General features: G+C 36.9%; 1 long non-coding RNA gene across 1 annotated transcript in view; it reads right to left on the bottom strand.

Moving 5' to 3' along the window:
- Window positions 1-17,761, bottom strand: part of LOC150049129 (uncharacterized) — a 40,083-nt gene extending 22,322 nt beyond the window's left edge. The window contains exon 1 of the long non-coding RNA XR_016538963.1: window positions 17,695-17,761. This is a non-coding gene — a long non-coding RNA (uncharacterized LOC150049129). The remainder of the gene's footprint in view (window positions 1-17,694) is intronic.
- Between the last annotated feature and the right edge of the window lie 1,402 nt (window positions 17,762-19,163).

Here is a 19,163-nt window from a genome sequence, read left to right on the forward strand (position 1 = left end):
AAAGCAGCACATTTTTAACTTCTTAATCTGTAACACCTTTCCTTTAGTCTTATTCTTCTAATAAGGAACATATTGTCATTTCAGATTTATGAAGTTTCCATGTAGTGTTGAACAATACTATGTACTTAGAAATTAAATGCATTCATTATTTTCTAGAAAAATGTTTCTATTTACAAATATTTATTGTGTTATCTACTATTACTCAGGTAATATGCCATCACTAAGTTATGGGGAAAAAGGAAGGAAAAGATAAATTCATATTAACATTAAAAACATACTGGAGTAAAGAATACTGAGTTCTTAAATAAAGTCATATAAAATTTGTTAACATATACCTGTAAACCTAGCAAATAAGAATGCTGACAACTGGAAGATCATAGTTCAAAGCTAACCAACATAACAATGGGGTCAAATGATAGATGTGGGTCAAATGATAGAGTATAAACTATAAGTAATACAAGGGAATGCCAGAAAAAGAAAAGAAGTTGGGTTTATAAGATGATGCAGTAAACATGTTTTCATTGTGGTATGGAGTGAACTTTGATTTTCATTGCTCAATTTTCTCCATTTGTTAAACTTATTAATTAGGATACATATTGGCTAATTCAACTGATTAGAAATACAGTCTGAGAGCATCATGATGCCAGCATTGGCCTGGTCATGGAGCCATACTCTTGCCTGGTTTCACTGACAAACTCTAGGCTAATCCTTCTAAGCCTAGGAGAATGCAGCTCAAAGTGTGCCTCCAAAGGGGCTCATGCGCATCACAACATACAAAAGAAGTAGGAGTAGGTCCTGAGAAAGCATTTGACAATGTAAAAATTTAACAGACAACTTTTATGCATGTTCAATCTAATACTAAATTAATAGTTGGAGTGGTATTTGGGAATCTTTTCAATTTCATTTTTCTATTAGCTGCCTTTCAATATATTGTATGGAAGTATTTGCTTACAATATATTATAAATTGAAGCAAAACAAAATGTATTGTGACTATAGATAATTTGAAAATAATTGGGATGGAACATATTGTCTTGGAGACAAGAATGTTCTCTGGAGCGAGACTGCAAGAGTTCAAATATCAGCTCAATACTATTATAGCCATATGAGCTAGGTCAATTACTTAAATTCTCATCATTTCATTATGGAGATCATGTTACAGTCATCCTATAACGTACATAATGCCACTAGAACAGTGCCTGTTGTTTTCGGTTATTTGCTTGTTGTTGCTGTTTTTGTACTGGGGTTGGAACTCAGGTAAAGAAGCACTTTAAACTACATTTCTAGCACATAAGGTGAGCTTTTGATGACCCTGCTATTCACAGCGTAGGTAGGTTTTGACTGTACATGTGTGGTGTTAATACAAAGTAAAGAGCCAAAGGAATGGATTCTGTTGGTCCACAATGCTCTCTGGACATTTTTAAATGGTAGAGGAATCCAATTTCTCAAAAGGTGTAAGTTTTATACTTTTATTATGGCCTGGGTAGTAGGCTGATTATAAGCTAACTTGTTCTAAATTACTTCCATATTTCTGTTTTCCATTTAACTAATCTTCCCTCTGTTGAACTTCATATTGATATGAGGGTGGTCTTTCCTTAAACATTGTCTGAACAGAAACATTGTTGTTTGCCAATGTTAACTTGTTTTGTAAAGCAATTTATGTGAACACAGGGTGCATTTTATTTCTATACCACTGCCATCAGCATTCCCCAGCTCCAGAGTTTCCTCCTCTTGTTATTTCTCAACACCGATTAGAGTTTTATTGCCTAATGTTCCTCTTCTATAGTAAGCACATTGAGTCCAGGACTGAAATCTGATAAAATTCAAACAAAAAGTCACCATGATAAGCTTAGGCTTTCTATAAATTTTGTTACTTGTACAATTTCTGGGTTTCTAGAATGAGAAAAGAATTGTTCATATATTGGAGTGATATGTTTGGGTCTTGGTTCAGTTACCTTGAGATGTCAGAAAATCTGACATGCCAAAATTCATGCCCAAATCTCAATTTTCTTATTGTTAAAACAATTCTGAGATATAGGTTATCTTGATTTCTAAAAATAACTACTATTGATTAGTGGCATATATCTTATGAAATATACATATATATTTAAAGTAATAGCCAGAGGTTTTGGGTGAAGTTATCACTCTATGCCTTTATGCTTTCTCATTGTTTTACCTATAATAAATTTATCAATATTTTCTAAAAACAATATTACCTATCTATAAATTGGGAAATAATGATGCCTACTTCATACTCATTGTTTAGATTTATATATGACTTAAATCTATTTATCTAAGCTATCTAAATTTTAACATATTCTGATGTTTATTATCACAGGGCTGTACAGAAGAGTTACCATTTCATAATGAGTACATTTTGATTTTTAGACAATGTCATCTCTTCCTTTATACTTTCTACTAGCTTCTACCTCCTATTCCTACCCACAAATTATGTCATTTTCTACACAGTGTATCTGAATAGTATGATTGCAATTTGTTAACATTTCCTCTCTCTTTCTGCATTTTTTAGTCTCTGTGTATAATTAATTTTATTAACAGAGAATGCTCACTTCTGTGATATGTATCTATATATACTTAGATACACATTTCACAAAAGTGAGTATACCCTCTCAACATTTTAAATATACATTAGAGATTTTTGTCATTCATTTACCACTCAAATCAGTAGACCGAGCTTCAAATCCCAGTGATAATCACTCCCTATTACTTTTTCTAAGCAAAGAACACCAAATTAAATTGTTGTGCTAAGAAGCATCTGAAAGAGATTTTTGCCATCCTTTAGCCACTGATACCATGCACTTTTTTGTCTTACAGGTATCTTGACTAGTGGCCCACTTGCCAAAAGAGATTTGCCTTTATTGAGGCTTGCTTGCTTTTGCTCAAACTCTATGGGTTCATTTGATAAGGAGGATGACTTCAAGCCATGGCTTGCCTCCATGGGCTATGTTTGGGAGTTGGCTCACAAGCTGCTTCACATGAGGAGGCGTGAGAGTGACAATAAAAGAAGAGTTATAGGCCCTGAAACCTGGACTGACAGGCTGTCTTTTCTGGAATTAGCTGGAAAGGCAGAAATGGATGTTATTAGAGGGCAAGAGTCTGGCACTGCTGCTCTCCCCGGGCTCCATCATTGGTAAGATTCCTTAATGGTTGAGCTTGGAAAGGATGCCACAACAGCTGTGCTGAGAGATAGCACATAGTGAGAACCATTAGAGTAATGTTTTCTTCATTGGGTAAGCAATAGAAGAGAAGAACCAAGCAAAATGGATCTGGTTATCATCTCAGGCAGGGCATGATAGAAAGGTGCCGCACGGCTATGAAAAGGCTGCTCCTGTCATCAAAATGGAAGGGAGTTGTTTGTTCCATGGAAAACAGGAAAGGGGACAACTGACATATCATTTCCACCTTAAGTAACTCTAAGGAGGCTTCAAAGCTATGATCGCCCATGCGATAATCATGAGAAAATCATAGGGGATATTTTTGGAACCGTAGTATAAAAGAAAGCCCATCTTTTCCCAGGTCACCCACCTACTTATTCTGATAGATTGGAAATGTCTTCCTCTTGAATTGTGCCTCTTTTTTTCCCTCTGGAAATTGGAGATATCTATGCTAAGGCCAGGTGACCAGTAGTTCAAGCCTGTAATCCAAGCTACTGAAAAGATTGACATTTTAGGATGATGGCTTTTATCTCCAAGAAACAACTGAAAAGTCAGAAGTAGAACTGTGGTTTACATAGTAGAACACTGGCCTTGAGTGAAAAGCTAAGTGACTCAGGGCCCTGAGTTCAAGCTGCAGTACTTGCTAAATAAATAAAGAAAGAAATGTATCTATTTTATCAATATGAGACACATATAAGAATAAAACAATAACATCTGATCATGTTAATCAGAGTCATCCACCCCACATAAACCTACTCATTGGAAAAATAGTCGATGGGGAATGTTTAGTATCTGATGCCACAAAATAGAAAACATGGAGGAAACTATGATAAATAACTTCTGTATCAGATTAGAAGTTTAAAAATAAGTCTTTGAAATCACAGTTAGCTATACACTTTTCTAGACTTATGAGATTTTTATTTGTTTTGACTTTTAACTGTTCAGTTTCTCTTTAAAAATGTTAATTATAGACAATACTTTTCACGAAACATATTGTGAATGTACCTGCTATTTTGGAATTGTGTACTTTTCCCAAGAAAAGTTATTGTTATTGATAGTCCTGTCTTAAAATAGAGAAAACTTCTATTTCATCACTTTTTTTCATTTTTCTCATTTGCCTGTAAGGGCTATTATTTACACATTCATACACATACACATACACATATTCACATGCACACATCTGTCTTACTAAAATTCATCTCATATACATGCTAGACTTTATGCATAAATGAAAGGTTCATCTACTGCTTACTCTTGATTAATACAACAGTATTGGTTGGATATAATTGTTAAAACTCACCTGGTCTTTTATATAACCTAAATATAGCTTTGGGTTCCTCTTCTTGGATATTCTTGCCTTTCGTACTTGACTAAAGGCATAGTATCAATTGCCATCTATAATTAACACTTTATTTTCCAAAAAAGAAGTGATATTGGCTGGCAATGTGGCTTAATGGTAGAGTGCTTGCCTACCATGCATGAAGACTTGGGTTTGATTCCTCAGTACAACATAAACAGAAAGATATGATGCTGTGGCTCAAGTGGTAGAGTTCTAGACTTGAGCAAAAGATGCTCAGGGACAGTGCCCAGGCCTTGAGTTCAAGCCCCACAAGTGACAAAAAAAAATAAGGAGCCGAGTGAGGTGGCTCATATCTGTAATCCTAGCTACTTAAGAGGCTGAGATCTGCGGATCAAGGTTCAAAGCCAGCTCAGGCCTAAAAGGACCTTGAGATTCTTATCTCCAATTAATCTCTAGAAATTCTTATCTCCAATTAACCTCTCGAAAATGGGGAGTGGGGCTTGGCTCAAGGGTAGGGTGCTAGCCTTGAGCTGAAGAGCTCAGGGACAGCGCCCAGGCCAAGTTCAAGCCCCATGACCCACAGTATATATAGAAATGATATTGAAAATCCACTATATCAGCCCATAGGTGACAACATCTATTACTTTGCATAATGGCTTTAAAAATGTATCATCATCTTTGATTATGCCTTTGTACTCTAAATGAAGAAACTTGTCCTCCTAAATCTCAGTCCTAGTAATCGTTGAAATGGAACTTTATTAATGAACTTAGCAGTTAGGTGTGCAGAACCAGATTACAAACTCTCCTGAATCTCCAGTTTGGAGGTGTGGGAGTTTTTCAGATTCCCTAATCACATGAGCCAATTCTTCATAATAAGCCTCTTAGTCTCAATGCTGTAGAAATTAGTCTATTGATTTTATTTCTCTAGAGGACCATGATTTCAAATTTATGCAGTTACATGTTTTCCAACAGTGGATTTCTAGGTAAATTTCTGCTTATTATGAATACAGAAGTACTACCAAAAAACACAATGAAGAAAGCAAAAATGAGATTGTTAACATGTATGATGTATGAGAGTATGCTCATGTATATGTATGCCAAAAGAATATATGGAGACTTGCCAATGAAATGCATCATAACTAAATTCTCTTTTTTTTTAGGTGCCAGTCCTAGGTCTTTACCTCTGAGCCTGGGTGCTATAGAACTGTCCCTAAGTTTCTTTTTCTCAAGGCTAGTGCTTTACCACTTGAGCTATGGCACCTCTTCTAGTTTTCTGGTGGTTAATTGGAGACAAGTGTCTCACAGAATTTCCTTCCCTGGCTGTCTTTGAACCACTATCCTTAGATCTCAGCTTCCTGAGTAGCTAGGATTGTAATTATCAGCCATTGTAACACTCACTTTTTAATATACATCTAAAGTATGTTGCTTCTTCTTCATTATATTTGGTCATGAATCCTTTTATAGTTTGTTAATCTTTTCCTTTTAAGACATACCACAACATTGATGGGCTTACATATTCAACATCAGCTTTCCTTCTTTTCCAAATTTTGATTGGGTTTCAGTCAACTCTAAGTCAGAGTCTTTTCAGATGGCGATCATATCCATATATCAAAAACACAGTAAACTTGAGACTGCTTTCCTTGCCTGCTCTCTCAAACCAGTTGACCTTTAAAGATTCTTTTTCCTGTGACTTGTTTTTTGCACTTTGTCGCTAAAGTATATATTAAATGTGCTATGGGAAAGCATTTTTTAAACTTCATGTCTCTAAATACTTCACTTTTTTACTCTTTTTCTATCCCAGATAACTTTGGAGTACTTATGTGCTCCAAACATTCTGAAGTCTTATGGTAGTGTGTTTTGTGTTAAGAGCCATTTTGTGTCAAGAATGCTAGAATTGAATGCACTCTTCAAGGTCCTAGAATCCTAAATTGGAAATGTGTCACTTTGGATAAACCATTGAATTTCAGAAAAAGACAGGACTCTCTCCAAAACCACGAGGAATAAAATGCTTGGTACATTAGTATGAAAATGAATTGAATGCTTTTCGTTTTCTATTTGAAAAGACTCTAGAATTGTGATGCTATAGCTCTTGACTGTGTCTTATATGTTTGTTACTCAAGATTTAATACGTAGATTGAATCCCATATGTATATCTGGTTTAGTTATTACCCAATGTCTTTTTGTATGCACAAATATGACATTGTCTCTAAGATGAAAAGACAGCTAATACAATAGAAGATAATATTTGCAAGTTATACTTCTGACAAGGGTCTAATCAATAGAATAAACAAGAAGCTTAAAAACCTAAACACCAAACATCAATAACATAATCAACAAATGAATAAATAAGCAAAATAGACATTTCTCATACAAAGAATGAGTAATATATTTAAAATGTTTAACTTTACTGGCCATAAAGGAAACTCAACTCATACAAACAGTGCAATTTTATCTTATTTAAGTTAGAATGGCCATCATCATGTGTACGAACAAGAATAAATTCTTGTGAGTAAGGGAAAAAGAGACCCTAATACACTGTTGGTGTAAATCAGTGCAAGCACTATGGAAATCATTATGATGGTTCCTCACAAACCTAAACTACCTGTTGATAATATCCCTGGACATGCATCAGAAAATTTGTGAGAAAGGGTAAAGGCACCTATATACCCATGTTCATTGCAACACTATTCAGATCATTAAAGTTATGCAAGGGTGAATCTCTTTGGTATAAACACTTGTAAACAATTAGCAGTTTAACAAAATAAATACCTGAAATGCAAAACTTGTTTTGAATGTGGAAGTTAGTGAGAAGAGGGTAAATCAGCAGAAGAAGGAATAGTGGATGAATAAAGTTATAATACTTAATGCAAAAAAAGAAAGTGGGAAGAGTACAGGAACAAATATGTGGGGAGGGGGGAAGAAATGAAGGAAGGAATGATGCACTGTACACATATATGGATATGGCAAATCCTAACACCTCTGTGCTGTGCTACCATTGATGGATAAAGTATACATTTTTAAACCTATACAGAAAGCAAATAAAAACATTTGACATAATTTCGTTGGAATCTTTATTTAATTTTCACCTGAATTCCATGTCAGGGCTTCTCCTGTTTCTTATAGCTAATTACCTAATTGAGAGACTTGTTTTATCCTGTCATCTCAGGACATTTTTGTGGTGATAAGCTAACCACCCACAAAGAGGGTTTAAGTCCTCACAGGATGGATGACTTACATAATTTGTTGGGGTAAGTCATACAAAGTGTGGTAGTCAGCTTGTAGTTGCTGTGACAAAATAGAGAAAACTCAACCATTTGAAATGGGAAATATTATTTTTACTTGGCTTCAGTCCATGCTCAGATGATTCAATTGCTCATAGATCTGTGGCAAGGACGAATGTGATAGACAAAGCATATGGTCTTACAAAACTGCTCACCTATAGTAAATAGAATGCAGAGAGAGCAAAGAATAGGGCTAGGCAGACTCAAAGCAAAATAGGCTCAATGGTTTCCCTCATTTGTCCTAATCAGTAGAAACCTTGGGCTCTCCTAGCAGAGGTTTACAGTAGATTTATAAGGCCTTATAGAATGATGCTAAATGAAAGGACCTCCAGGATATAGAAACAAAAGCCATATAATGAGTGATTGTTGTCCTTAATGTACTATGTTATCTCTCACCTCTTTTGCTGGTTATCTCATATTGTTACAGTATTTTACCTTGTTATCTGATATAGTGTAAATATGCTTATTTGGTTTTTGAAAAAGTATAGGGAAGCGGGGAAAACAAGATGAGGGGTGGAAATAGGGGGAGGGAAATGGGGACCAGGTCATGAGAAAGGGTATCCATGAATGTGAAGTAATGCACCTTCTATCTGGTGAATATAATGTAACCCTTAATTAAAATAAAATATATGGAAAAAAGAATAGGGCTAGGGCAAAATATTCTTCTTACATGGTGTTTGTAAAAGGCTCCCTAGGTAGGAGGCAGGGCCTTGGCTGAGACTCTTTCCTTTCAGCAAGAGTGCAGATATTGGTTGATATTGTTGATTATGAACTCTCTAATGGCTTCCCTCTGGTTAACCCTGTGTGCTAGTCAGCTTCCTGTTACTGTAATAAGGGTTGGAGAACAACAACTTACAAGGAAGAAAGGCTTCCTCAGTTCACCATTTATTCAAGCTCCAGTCCATGTTTTAGTTGACCTTTTGGCTTGGGCTTGCTAGGGCAGCAAGTTGTGGGGTGTGTGTGTGTGTTAGAGTAAACCTACTCTCATTTCCATGGAACAAAGACGGAGAAAGAAGGGGCTAAATAACCTAAAAACAGCGCACAGGACTCCAGCCACTGAAGTTTCCACCATGTTCCAATGACATCTCACTGGGACCAAAGCTTTAACCCACAGAGCTTTTGGGGACACTTGTCCAAACCACAGGCCCATACCTGTTACTTGATGCTGAATTATTACTATGAGCAGATCCTCAAGTTTCTTTTAATAATTACCATGTAGAATAGAGCAACTCTCTCCTCAGTCACAAAATGTTATTATGTCATACCCAGTGTGCTAACTTTAGTTTATTGGGTTTTTTTTTTTGCTTCCATCATTCATGGTCTTAACCATTGTCATTTAAAGCTGTTCCTTCAGTCTATTTTATCTAAATAGGACAGAGTCACAGAAAGTTTTAATAACATACAGTTATCTTCTTAAATCATTTCCCACTCTGATAGTGTCATTATAATAAGATACCAACTTTAGTTTCTGAGAACTAATTTTCTTTTTCATTAATTTATTTTTTATGTCAGTCATGGGGCTTGAACTCTGGGCCTGGGCACTGCCCAACTGATACACATTGCCACTTCCAGATTTCTGGTAGTTAATGGGAGATAAGAGTCGCTCAGGACTAGTGTCCCAGAGCTGGCTCTGAACCTCAATCCTCAGATCTCAGCCTCCTGAGTAACTAGGATTACAGGCATGAGCCACCAGATCCCAACTATTACTAATTTTCTTCACTTGTATACTCCTCATGTTTTTACAGGATTATGGCTATTACCAACACTTCTAATTACATTATTCCAGAGCTAGTTTTAATATTTAGCAGGCCATATCTCAGCACTGCCTTTCCCACTAAATTAACTAGCTCTTTGAGTGAAATTTTCTAATACTCCTTCTTGACAATACTCAATTCCAGCAGTATTTGCCTTCTCTTTGGAGTTTACCAGGAACAGTGAATACGTTCTGTTCACTGTTGTCAAGAGATGAGACCTTAAAAGAACAGCTGCTGGACCTCACTGAATTGTGGATGAATGAAGCATGTCCATCACCAGTATCCAACACCAAGTGACCAGAGATGCAGAACATAAGCAAAAGACTTCCTGCCTTCTTTACTCCTAGTCCAGGTTCACTGCAAACCACAGGAAATGCGGGGTCAGAACTTCTCATGAGGAAACTGTCCCTGTAGGCCGAATCAGGTAGAATGGGAAAACATGGCTGCCCTAAATCTCTGCCTAGGGGGCAGACTGGTGACAATAATCAATTTTGCCATGACATGTAACAACAAATTAGGCATCAAAACCATGGCTCAGTGCACAGGAGGAGATGTTCATCCTCAACTGTGTAAAGCCATTTAGTTGTAATATCTGGCTGTCTCAGCTAGAATTAAACCCCTGACAAGTTAAAAGGCTGCCTGATGCGTGTATGGGTATGCCCGTTCCTCCTTAGGGAGAAGATTGGGGAAGGCATACGAGATAAGAACTGGAGGAAGGGAAATTGAGTCCTTTGGGGTTTCATTTGCAAGCTGTTTACTAAGAAATGTACTCTCCAAGCATGCTGTGCGGAGCGGCTTTATCTTCCATGTCCAGCATCTGGATGTATCCCTTACGTTACTCACCTACCCCCCCTTCACTGCTGCCTGACTCAGCTGGGAACTAATCATCTTTCTTCCAAAGGATCCCTTACAACCCGGTGATGGGAGAGAGGATCCAAGCCAGCCTGCTGGCTACTCATTCCTTATGAATCATCTGGCAATTTTTTAGTTTGACAATTGCAGCTCATATATTTTAATATTGGTTTTGAAAGAAGAAAGTGAGGAACTTCCATTTCTTTACAGCTCTCTGTAATTTCAACTTACTCTTTACTTATGTATGAAGCTGACTGGGGTGGAAAGGTTAGAGGCAGATGAATTTCTAGTTTCAGAGCCTAAGAAAGGCCAATAAAATGTGCAATAACCTTAAAGCTTCACAGACCTGAAAGTATGTTTTATATTCATAGATAATACTCCTTTAAAATAGTGACAGGGACACTGTATTTTGATGAAATGTCCTTAATTTGTTCTCCCTCCTGTAATCTAAACACCATTTTTAAAATTTCAGACAACTAAAAAAAATTCCAGAAATCCATCATGGATGAAAACCTCCATACATTCAAGTCAATGAGCAGAAAACCTGGGTTTTGACTTTAATCTTTTCTGAAGTGATTTGAAAACTGCAGACTACTTGTCGTACTCTAAATATTTACAAGCTTCCTCCTATGAACTCTATTTTCCTTAATTATTTTTTTCATGAATCAGTTTGCTTCTTATTGATTGATGTGCACTGTTAAAGGATTAGATTAGAAACACCACAAGACATGAGACACTATTCAATATCTGTTACTCTTGGTTGAAACACACCATTATGTGACAATAGTTTCTTGTTTAAATTCTTAGATTTATGATCCTGATTATCATGAGGCTTCAACTGTCTTATTTTTCTTCCTACAGCCACAGAATAAAACGAAGAAAGATTCTGGGTGGTGTGAGGTGCGAGATTCCTTAGACAGGATGTCTGTGAATTTAGGGATTTGGAATATTAGCTGTTTTTTGTACCTCTATATGAAGATTCTGTTGCATCCTGTTCTAGACTTTTACATTCTGGTTAGTAGCAGAAATTGTACATAACAGAGTATCATAAAACATCACAGTGATAGCATATTTTATGCAGAACTAAATTTTAAAAGCACTTTCATTTTCATCATCATGCAATCTTATCCTCAAAACAAGTCTGATCACAACGTTCCATCTTAAGGAAGCCCCTCCGAGGGATGTGGCCAGGAGGGATCACTACTACACTGTTGGTGGGAGTGCAAACTCATTCAACCACTATGGAAAGCAGTATGGCAGTGCCTCAAAATGCTAAACATAGAACTCCCCTATGACCCAGCAATTCCACTACTTGGCATTTACCCAATTGTCCAGAAACAGGGACATACTAAATCTACTAGCACAATGGTGTTCATTGCAGCACTATTTACCATAGCAAAGATATGGAACCAACCCAGATGTCCCTCACTTGATGAGTGGATCAACAAGATGTGGTATTTGTTCACAAAGGAATTCTATGCTGCTGTCAGAAAGAATGGCATCTCCCCATTTGTAAGGAAATGGAAAGACTTAGAAAAAATCATATTAAGTGAAGTAAGCCAGATTCAAAGGAACATAGGCTCAATGGTTCCCCTCATTTGTCATAATCAATAGAAGCCTTGGGCTCTCCTAGCAGAGACTTGCAATAGAGCAAAACCTAGATACATAAGGCCATACAGTAGGATGCTAAATGAAAGGACCTCTAGGATATAGAAACATAAGCCATATAATGAGTGATTGTTGTCCTTAATGTACTATGTTATCTCTCATCTCTTTTGCTGTCCCTTGGTTATCTCATATTGTTACTGTATTTCACTTTGTTATCTGATATATTGATATATGCATATTTAGTTATTTGGATAGGGAAGGGGGGAAAACATGATGAGGGTGGGAGCTAGGGGGAGGGAAATGGGGACCAAGACATGTGAAAGGGTATCAATGTATGTGAAGTAATGCACCTTCTATCTGGTGAATATAATGTAACCCTTCTATTAATTACAATAAAAATATATGGAAAAATAAAGGCCCTCCTAGAAATACCATTGTTTTATATAATAGTCTTCAAATTGTGATCTAGTATATAAATATTTTGGAACTAACCATATCATGAGGCAATTGCATTTTAAGATCATTTTTCTGTAAGAAAAAATATAATCTCTTCATTTTCTTCTAAATTAAGAATATACAGTATAATTAATAATCTGAAGGCACAGCTCAGTGTTAGAACACTTAGGACTCAATTTAATTCCCAGCACTTCAAATAAGTGAATAAATTAATAAATAAAAATATGAAGAACCTGGATGCTGTTGGTTCCTGCCTGTAATGCTAGCTATTCAGGATGCTGAAATCTGAAGATTACAGTTTAACTTTACAAGAAGGAATAGGAGATACACTAGGCCTCCTTGGCACAGGTCGAAACTTTCTTAATAAGGACCAAGAATCGCAACAAATCAGAGAAAGGCTGGATAAGTGGGACTGCATTAAACTGCAGAGCTTTTGTATGGCAAAGGACATAGCTAGTAAATTAATTAGGAAGCCTACAGAGTGGGAGAAGATATCCACCAACCAAACAACGGACAAAGGCCTCATATCTAAAATATATCAACAACTCAAAAAATTGAATCACTCCAAAAGTAATCTCCAAAGTAACAACCATCCCATTAAAAAATGGGCCAAAGACTTAAAGAGAGTATTCTCTGAAGAAGAAACAAAAATGGCCTATAGACACATGAAGAAATGCTCCACATCTCTGGTCATAAAAGAAATGCAAATCAAAACAACTCTAAGATTCCACCTCACTCCAGTTAGAATGGCCAGAATCAGGAAAACGAATAATAACAGATGCTGGAGGGGATGTGGCTAGGAGGGATCACTACTACACTGTTGGTGAGAGTGCAAACTCGTTCAACCACTATGGAAAGCAGTATGGCAGTGCCTTAAAAGGCTAAACATAGAACTCCCCTATGACCCAGCAATTCCACTACTTGGCATTTACCCAACCATCCAGAATCTACGGCATACTAAATCCACTAGCACAACAATGTTCATTGCAGCATTATTCACCATAGCAAAGATATGGAACCAACCTAGATATCCCTCAGTTGATGAGTGGATCAACAAGTTGTGGTATTTGTACACAATGGAATTCTATGCTGCTGTCAGAAAAAAAGACATCGACCCACTTGTTAGGAAATGGAAAGACTTAGAAAAAATCATATTAAGTGAAGTAAGCCAGACTCAAAGGAACTTAGGCTCAATGGTTTCCCTCATTTGTCATAATCAGTAGAAACCTTGGGCTCTACTAGCAGAGATCTGCAATAGAGCAAAACCTTGATACATAAGGCCATATAGTATGAAGCTAATTGGAAGGACCTCCAGGATATTGAAACAAAAGCCATATAACAAATGATTGTTGTCCTTAATGTACGATGTTATCTCTCATCTCCTTTGCTCTCCCTTGGGTATCTCATATTGTTACAGTATCTCACTTTGTTATCTGATACACTGAATTTATTTGTATTTGGTTATTTGAAATTTGATAGGGAAGGGGGGAAAACCAAAATGGGGGGTGGGTGGGGGCTGGGGGGAGGGTAATGGGTACCAAGACATGTGAAAGGGTATCAATGTATGTGAATTGATGCACCTTCTATCTGGCAAATATTATGCAACCCTTTTATTAATTAAAATGAAAATATATAAAAAAAAGTAAAAAAAAAAGATTACAGTTTAAAGCCAGCCAGGGAAGGAAAGTTTGTAAGAGTCTTCTCTTTAACCACCAAAAAGCTGGAAGCAGAGCTATGGCTCAAGACATAGAGCATCATCCTTGAGCATAAAAGTTCAGGGATAGTATCCAGGTCTTGAGTTAAAGCCCTAGGATTGGCATGAAAGGTAGAAAGAAGGAAGGAGGGAGGGAATGGAAAAGGAGGGAGGAAGGGAGGAAGGAAGAAACAGAGAGAGGATGGGAGAGAAGGAGGAAGAAAGAAAGAAGGAAAGAAAGAAAGGTCAGAAAAAGTAATAAAAGTCATAGTAAGAATTTAATTTTTGGCATATTTCCATTCCATTTTGCTTCTGTGAAAATAAATGTACTTCAACGTGGTTAATTATGACTGTAATAACCAATAAATATATAATGATGTTTGATGTTCTTGACCTCTTGGCAGGGGTTACTAGTGTATTGAAGCATACAGAGGGAGGAGTGAAGATTAAGGAAGATAGAAAGCAGCAGGGGAGAGGAGGAGATTTATAAGATGGAGACACAACAAGTTGTCAAAATTCAATTTAACCAACCCCCAAATCTCCTTTCTTCCATAAAGAGATACACGAAACTCATTGCTTTGTGTGAGTAAAGTTATGGTTTATGTAAACTGTTTAAAAATAGAACAAACACCCATATCAGTGAAATCTTAAAAACACTACCCCCCACTGGAGGAACACAGCAGGAAGGGTGACCTCATTCAAAGAGAAATGGATTCATCCCCTAACACATGAAATGTTAACCCCTCTGTGTATCACCTCAATAATAACGATAGAGCTTTGTTATAAGTACTACTTGTCAAATTCTTTCTCCCTCTCAGAAACAACAAAGGAGGAGGATTTTCTTTAGTCTTCACAATACAAAAATGTATATAAAGAAAAGAAGACAATGATTATCCTGTAAAAGTAGGAGGATTTTCTTTAGTCTTCACAGTGCAAAAATATATTTAAAGAAAAGAAGACAATGATTATCCCTTAAAAGTAGCTGCTGGGTTGGGAGTGGATGAACTGTTGGGAATCGCCAGAAATGCTGGGAAATGACTTGCATTTCCTTGAGTCCTTATTGCAGGGCCACAATCGAATCTTAGCATTCTAACACCACTGTGTCCCTGGACTATCTCGGAATTGATGTGCAGATATATTATTTTATATGGCATTATTCAAAGCATGCTACATTTTTATCTTTCATTTTTGCACTCATAATTGTATGTTTTATAACAAGCACCATATTTGGCATACATTATACCTGTGTATGCACACATGCATATACAGTAATGATATGTCAGTTTCACAGTTTTGTTATGTAGAAACACAAAAACTAAATAGATGAAGGCATGGTGGCTTACACCTATAGGCCTAGCTATGTATTAGGATGCTCTGGGACAGTCATGGTTCAAGATCAGCCTTGGTAAAATGTCACAAAAGGAAAGATTGGATGGGATGGCAGAGTTTTTATCAAATAAGAAGTCTGTGGTCTAGTCTGACAGTGCAGAGATGACACCCTACATCAAGGTAATCAAAGCCAAAAGTGCTGCAAGAGTGGCACAAAGTGACAAAGCACCTTTGTAACCAGCACAAGGTCCTGGATTCCAACTCCAATACCACATGAAGCAAAATGAGTATATACATCTATTAGAAAATTTCTAGAAATAAGTTTTTTTTCATTTCACAAGTTGTATGCTTTTGATAAAGGGGCTGGATTTTCAGAAAGTCTGGCACTATTTTCTGAAGGATAGGTGAGACTTACTGCCAGATGTTAGCAACTCACACTTGTAATCCTAGTTACTCAAGAAATTAAGATCTGTCAAGGATTGAGGCTTCAAAGCCATCCTGGGCAGAAGGTTTGGTGAGATTCCAACTCTTAAGTAGGCAGTAAGAGCCATTACTGGATCATATAGTTCAAGCAAAGCAATAAAGCTGAGACTGTGAGGCTTTGAATTCAAACTTTTGTACAAATTTTTTTAAAAGAAAGAAAATTTACTAGCACTATTACTATGTAAGATAATAGTGATGTAATTATTCACTTGCATTAGTATTTTTCCACCAGAACTGGCAAATGAACTAAAACTAGACAAATTGGTACAATGTTCTGATTCATTTTACTGATTGAGATAGTCCAGTTACCACAAGAGAATCCTTCAGGATGGATATGGCTTCTAATATTGGCCTTGAGAAAAAAAAAGCTCTCTTCGTAGAAATAGGAATAAAGAGAATTCAAGAAATACAATAAAAACTGAACACAGTGGTTCACACCTGCAATCCTAGCTACTCAGTAGACTGAGATCTGAAGATCAAGGTTCAAAGCCAGCCTGGACACAAAAGGGCCTGAGACTCTTATCTACAATTAACCACTAGAAAATGGGAAGTGGGGCTTGCTCAAGGGTAGGACAATATCCTTGAGTTGAAAAGCTCAGAGACAACACCCTGGCCCAGAGGTGGGGCAGTAGCCTTGAACTGAAGAGCTCAGGGACAGTGCTCAGGCCAAGTTCAAGCCTCATGACCCACAAAAAGAAATTAAAAAAAGAAAAGAAAAAAGAAATAAAGTATATTATAACTAAAATCACAGAGCTTAAGAACTCTCTCGTTTTTTAGAAGTCTGTTAAAATGAATTGTTGTTACCAAGATGTAGCACTGAGTGTGGAGAAGAGGGATGTGGAAAAGAGAAGTGATTTAAGTGCCTTGATATCCTCAGGATTATTCACTTGTTTGCTAAATGTAGTGGGCTTCTCAGATTGACTTACATTCATACTGCCTCTGGGATCAAAAGAAAGGGCTTTGAACTTAATTTCCAACATGTAATGAAACAAATAATTGGGAATGTGAAATTAGGGAATTAAAATGGAGCTCTTCGTAGGTATAGTATGTTTCTCATATAGGTTTTCTAATTACTCCATTGGTTTTACTTTTATTTCTATGTTTCTTCCTCACTTGCCCCTTTTTTGCTTTCTTCCTCACCTCTCCTCCTACCACCTTTGATTCTTTCATTCTTCCTTTACTCTTTATTTATTTATTTATTGGTGGTATTGGGGTTTACACCATGGCTGGATTGCTTGACATGTGCTTTCCCACTTGAATCCGCCCTGATTTTTCTGGTTATTGTTTGGAATTGGAAAGGTTCACAGAATATCTATCTATCTATCTATCTATCTATGTATCTATCTATCTATTTATCTATCTAGATAGGTACTTTTTTGCCAGCCCTGGCTTCACTTAATCCTGTTGAGTAACTGGCATTACAGATGTGAGCTATCAGCATCCAGTGGCTCCATTTCTTTCTTTTTTTTTTTTTTTTTTTTTGCCAGTCCTGGGCTTGAGCTCAGGGCCTGAGCACTGTCCTTGGATTTTCTCAAGGCTAGAGCTCTACCACTTGAGCCTCAGCACCACTTCTGGCTTTTTTCTATGTATGTGGTACCGAGGAATTGAACCCGGGTCTTCATGCATGCTAGGCAAGCACTTTAACCACTAGGCCAAACTCCCGGCCCCTCCATTTCTTTCTTAATATGACAATACTATTCATGCTCTTCCAAGACTAGGGGATGAAATGCAAAAGGCAGAATGAATTATCTTATTCCAGCTCACCATTTGCGTGGGAATCTTGGCCTTTTCCTTATAGTTTCCAAATCTTCTCTTGACAAATAGATCTCAGTCTCCTCCTTGAAGATTCTGGAATGACAAGAATGTTAAGACAGCCTTGAAAATTGACAAAGAACCTTGTGTGAGAGTTTGGGTAAGTTTAGACAGGGCCCCATTCAATATCTGATCCCATGAAGCTCAGATAAAGTACACCAGGCTTTGAAATTTGAGAGATACTCCATAGAAAGAAATTATTGATACCCTAGAAATCTCATATACAATTTACTGTGAAGTTTTGGTTTCATTAGAGAAGAAATTTGGCCATTGAAACCTCAGGAAGAAGACATATTAGATGGATTGAGGTCTTAGTGAATTTCATGAAATGCACCAGCAATTTGGTTCTCAGGTAGATGTCGTGAGACAGAGCTTAAACCTGTGAAGTTACCAACTACGAAAAAAGGTACTAATGATTTAGGCCCAGCTTAGGTGCTACACATTTTGGGAACTAAGTAAAGTCAAGTTAGTAGCAGACGACTTGGGAGTCCTGGTTAGGACTGGTTAGGTTTTGATTGTATTCCTTGATGAAGGTTTGCTCTTGACTGTTGTGAATCCTTGCTTGACAGCATCAAAGGTGAAACATTGCCAAAGATTGTACCAAGAGGCCTTTCTATGGGTCATAAAAATGCTATAAAAACGTGAGAATTGCTGCTATAAAAAAGATATAACGAAACAGGAAAGCTTCCAAATTCAAAAGCTACAAAAAAAAATGAAGACAAGACATTTCACACATCCCAAAGAGCTTTAGGTTCACCAGTACACATACATGGGCAGGTATTTCTTTTTTTTTGGTGTGCATTTCTAATGAACTTTAGAAAATATCTGCCATTAATATGTAATCAACTGTCTTTCTTTGGAATTCATCCTCTGTTTGGGTCCCTTTCTAACTTGGTTGGCTAAATTGAAGCATATGAGTTTCCTCTTTGTGTCTCTCCTTTAAAAGGTGTGAGAAGGAGTGCACCTACTACCTGACGAATGTAACTGTAACCCCTTTATACATTATCCTGACAATACATGAAAAAGAAAGGACCCTTAAACCCATATCAGATAGGAGATGATAATTTCTTTCCTTGATACTTAGGAAAATAATGCCATGCTAAAAGTCTAATTCATCATGAAACTCGCAGCTTACATTTGATTTTTAAAAAAAAAACTTATTTAAAATATGTGTTAGTGATAAATCGGAGGCCAGCCATTCTTCCCAGAAGCTACACCGTGGCTTTCGTTTCTAGCATTTGTTTTTCCAATAAAATTTTTGGATAACCATTAACACTGGTGATTTGAGGGTAACGTGTGCAGTGGAAATGCACTTTCCATATGCATTGTATGCAGATGTGTCTGCACTGAGATACAGTAGCTATTTGTATCACTGTTGTACAGTTCAGAATATGCTTAAGAATAGTCATAAATGCATTAAA

The sequence above is a fragment of the Megascapheus bottae genome, chromosome 20 (genome assembly GCF_031878675.1).
Source record: "Megascapheus bottae isolate mThoBot1 chromosome 20, mThoBot2.hap1, whole genome shotgun sequence".
In the NCBI taxonomy this organism is placed as follows: Eukaryota; Metazoa; Chordata; class Mammalia; order Rodentia; family Geomyidae; genus Megascapheus; species Megascapheus bottae.